This window comes from Rhinopithecus bieti, unplaced genomic scaffold (genome assembly GCF_001698545.2).
Source record: "Rhinopithecus bieti isolate Rb0 unplaced genomic scaffold, ASM169854v2 scaffold_7414, whole genome shotgun sequence".
In the NCBI taxonomy this organism is placed as follows: Eukaryota; Metazoa; Chordata; class Mammalia; order Primates; family Cercopithecidae; genus Rhinopithecus; species Rhinopithecus bieti.
The window spans coordinates 1,690,013-1,694,731 of record NW_016806087.1 but is presented as its reverse complement, the minus strand read 5'-3'; positions in this window follow the sequence as shown (position 1 = coordinate 1,694,731).

The following is a 4,719-nucleotide window of genomic DNA, read 5'->3' as shown; positions in this document are numbered from 1 at the left end:
CGGGAGGAAACACCAGACATGATCCTTGCTGTCTTGGTACATACATTCCAGTGATGTAGATGTAAATAAAGAAACAAGAAGTGACCATTACAAAATGTGGGAGGGCTGTTGAAATAACCAAACAAACAGAATGATGCTAGAAAATAATGAGTATGAATGAAAAACATTCTATTTTTTTGGTGGTTAGAGAATGCCTTCATTTAAGAGAAAGTATTTAATCTGAGATCTGACAAATGGGTAGGAGCAATGGAGGAGATCATTGAGGAAGAATGTGTGAGGGTCCCAGGCAGGAAAAGCCACCATTCCACTTTATCTAGACCGTTGCTGAAACTTTCCAAAGCTCTGTCAACATTCACTTCCCAATGTATTCTCCACACTGGTGAACTTTCTCAAGTTGTTCTCCATTATTTTAGGGAAGAGAAAACAACTACTTACCAAGCTCTGTAGGCTTGGCTCATGCCTTTCCTCCAAACTCTTTTAATTATTTTTTGCTTTCTGTCCTGGCTATTTGTCCTTCTGTCACCTTGTCCTTGTCACGCTTTCTTATGCCTCACATCTGTACATTTACATATATAGAGTTCTTTGCCTGAGTCCTTCTTTTTAAAAAATAATGTGTGCTGACATCTCAGATTTCAACTAAAGAGTCAGTATTCTGAGGATCCTTGTTTTGTTTCCTGACCATGTCGAATTTCACTTATATGACATCCATAGCACAGGATTCTTTACTTCTCTGTATATTTGCAAAAGTAGTATTTTATAATTGTGTTGGCATGAGTATGCATGGGTGTGTGAACACTGGATGGGCATAAATTAAATGAAGTCATGAATGTTGTCTTTTTGTAAGTACCATTACGTCCCATATGTTTGAAAAATGCCTGACAAATATTAGATGCTCAATACATGCTTATTTAGTATATTGAGTAAAACTTACTGAAGAGTTTTAGGTAGGGGGATTACAAAATTCAATGTATACTTTAAGATTATCCCATTTGTTGCTTCAAGAGTAATGAGCTGGAAAGGGGGCAATTGTGAAATCTCTGTTCATAATGATCTCCTACCTGGACTACTACAGCAGCCTGTTAACCATGCAGCTTGTTAACTTAAAACTGCAAAGCAGAATGAAGTGTCAGAAAACAGATTCTAAAAAGTAGTTGGATTTGAGATCATACTGGAGAAAGAATTTTCAAGATTTACTGATATTAGCTGAGAATGATAAAAAAAGGAAGCCAACTAAGAATAGCTCCTAGGTTTGTGGGAGCATCTTAAAATGTTTACGGCGATAAGGAACATTCATGTGCAAGGAAAAGCTCTATAATGGGGAAATAAAGACTTAGTCTTTGGCCATGTTAAATTTAAGATGTCTTTGAAACATTCATTAGACAATGTCAAATAGACAGTTGAATTTTATTTATCTGGAGACCTATGAGAGAAGATTCAAGTACATATATAAATTTAGGTATCATCAGTATATACATTTCATTGAAAACTATGACAATAAGCAAAAGCATGTATGAAGAAAGGGTAGTAAGAGACAGATTAGAGCTAATTCCTTCAGAATATCTACCTTTAGAAATAAATATGAGTTTAAGAAAGAGTAGAAAGTATTTTCAACAAATAATGGTGGAACATTTAGATAGCTATTGATATGGTTTGGATCAGTGTTCCCACCAAATCTCATGTTAAGATGTAATCCCCAGTGTTGGAGGTAGGGCCTGTTGGAAGATGATTGGATCATGGGGGTGGTCCTTCATGAATGGTTTAGCGCCATCTTCTGATGCTGTTCTCATGATAGTGAGTTCTCATGGGATCTGGTTGTTTAAAAGTGTGTGGCACATCCCCCACATCCCTCTTGCTCCTGCTCAGGCCATATAAGACTCACCTGCTCTCCGTTCATGTTCCACCATGATTATAAGTTTCCTGAAGCCTCCCCAGAAGCAGAAGCCACTATGCTTCCCGTACAGCCTACAGAATTGTGAGCCAATTAAACCTGTTTTCTTTATAAATTACTCAGTCTCAGGTATTTCTTTATAACAGTGTGAAAATAGACTAATACAGCCATATTGAAAATAAATAAATATAGGAAATCTTGATTTTGACCTCTTACCATGTAAAAAATTAAAGTTAGATAATAGATTAAAAGAAAAAAGATAAAGCTCTAAATAATATAGAATAAAATATAGAAGTGTATCTTCACAACTTTGGGTTTGGCAAATATTTTTTAGCTAGGACATAAAAAACATGGTGCTTAAAAGAAACAGAAGATGATAAATTGAGTTATTCAAAATTAAAAACATCTTCTTCAAAAGACATTATTAAAGAATTAAATAAGTAAACCACAGACTGGGAAAAAGCATTCATAATTAATATATTTAACAAAGGAGTTGCAGAATACAAAAGAATCCCTAAAACTGAAAAGGCAAACAACCCAATTTAAAATATTGGCCAAATATTTGAAAGATACTTCACTAAAACTATGCAAATTACCAATAGTCACATGATAAGATACTCAACATCATTAATAATTAGAAAAAAAAATAAACAGATTAAAGCTCTAATGAGAAATGACTTCATGGAATGAACTTCAAAAATTCTCAAATAACTTTATAGAAATCACCTCACAGACTCGGCTGGGCACGGTGGTTCATGCCTGTAATACCAGCACTTTGGGAGGCTGAGGTGGGCAGATCACTTGAGGTCAGCAATTCAAGACCAGCCTGGGCAACATGGCGAAACCCTGCTCTACTGAAAATACGAATATTAGCCGGGCGTGGTGGTGGGTGCCTGTATACATGCATGTATATATACTTTAAAGCATGTTGCAGAAAACAATACTCTTCACTACTAAACACTTCAGCATGAATATCATTAACTAAACATTACATTCTAAATTTCATTAGAATTTAATTTTTTTCTTTCAATATAAAATGTACCAACAAAGAAATGCAAAAATTTTAAGTACACCTTTTCATGAATTTTGAAAATTGCATACACTTATGCAAACTAAACCCCTGTTGAGACATAAAACTGTCCACAGAATGTTTCCTAATGCCTTTTCCCAGTCAGCCCCTACCCCCATTCTTCCAACTGTAACTCCCGCTCTAATATTCCCCTCAGTCTCCCACAGATTAGTTTCCTTTTGCTGGAATTTCAAATAAATGCAATAATTTTTGTAAGACTTCTTATACTCAGCATAAAGTTTTCAAATTTCACTCATTTTACTTACTTATAAATAGTTCATTCATTTTCATTGCTGTGTAGCGTTTTATTATATAAATACACTACAGATTTTTAAAATTCATTTGCCAGTTGATGGACCTATGCGTTTTCTCCAATTTTGTGCTACTATGAATAAATCTTTGAACATTTGTGTACTAATCTTTTAGCAGATATACATTTTTGTTTCTCTTGGTAAATATTTTGGACTAGAATCACTGAGTTACAGGATAAGTATATATTTAGTGTTTTAAAGAAATGGAAGACATTTGCCAAACCGGTTATAACACTTAGATTCCCAAAAAATGTATGAACACTCCAATTTTTCACATCTTCTCCAAAATTTGGTGCATACTATCTCATTGATTTTGTACTGGTTATAGCCTCTGTCAAGTACATTCTTCCTTCATGTATCTATGTGGACTGTTCACTTATACTCTTCAGGGTTTTCTTCAAGTCACTTTCTCAGTGTAGCCCCTACTTTTAAATCGTACTTAAAATTGTACCCAGAGCACCCACCCAACCCACAAACACTATCTTCCTTTGTCTTTAATTTTCCCAGATAATTTATGTATTTATCAGTTTGTCTATGCCCACCTATCTGATACCTATATCATGGATTGTGAACTCCAGGAAAATAAGGAATTTTTGCAATTTGTTCACTTCTTCATTCCTTGTCTTTGTAAATATTCCTGACTCAAACTATGTACTCAGTATACATTTGTAGAATCAGTGCATACCTAGCAACACTGTGGAGTTGATAAAGACACAGCAAGATCCTATGTTTATAAGAGGGTACTTTTGCTTGTACTCAAAAATCATCTAGGAACAACTGTTAGATGTTTGGGTTGAATTAACTCACCTGATTCATCAATTAAAATATCATTCTTTCTTTTTTTTTTCACTTGAGCCTAAAAGGGGACAACAGATATTATAGTAATTCATTGTGACTGATGGTATATGCCTCAATGTCTAAAATAAAGAAACATTTTTCTTAAAGACTACAAATAAATTAAAAAAAATATATATTATTTTTTTTAAAGAACAACTAATTTTAACATCTCTCAGAATGTCTGGAAGACTTTTGTAATAAAAATTAAAAGTCTAGGAAATGTTGTAGCCCTTACCTCATTATGAATCATGTGTTACTCGTACAGAGGGAAGACATATGGCAGTTTAATTGTGTATGGTTTCTTGAAATTGTTTTAAGATTCAGTTATCTTCTAACTATATAGCAGAATTCTTCCCAGAATTCTTTGCCTTGTTAATGAGTTCCTCATTTGAATATATGGAGAAAAGTTTCAGAATTGGTACAGCTGTTCAGTGAAACACTATTAAACTTTTACTTTTATAGATTTGCCTTCTGAGAATTTAACTTTCAGGTAGTTTATTCAACAGAATAAGAGCACATGTTCTCAAAGTAGCTAAAAAATGTTTACGTTAGGCCGGGCGCGGTGGCTCAAGCCTGTAATCCCAGCACTTTGGGAGGCCGAGACGGGCGGATCA